The sequence below is a fragment of the Habropoda laboriosa genome, unplaced genomic scaffold, assembly GCF_001263275.1.
Source record: "Habropoda laboriosa isolate 0110345459 unplaced genomic scaffold, ASM126327v1 scaffold145, whole genome shotgun sequence".
Classification (NCBI taxonomy): domain Eukaryota; kingdom Metazoa; phylum Arthropoda; class Insecta; order Hymenoptera; family Apidae; genus Habropoda; species Habropoda laboriosa.
In genome coordinates, this window is record NW_017100307.1 from 1,283,004 (window position 1) to 1,283,212 (window position 209).

Genomic DNA, 209 nt, shown 5'->3' on the forward strand with positions numbered 1-209 from the left:
ACTTCTATTAATTTCATAAAAAAAAATAATAAGTATTAGAAGAAATGAAATCCTTACACAAATATTTTTATTATAAACTGTACAGTGATTTAGAACTTTAAGCTTATATTAAAACTGAAAGGATGTATCAGACATAAAGAATATTGTAATTAAATCTATTTAAAACTGTAAATAAAGATTATATGACTAAAGCAGCCTGGCAGTAAGCT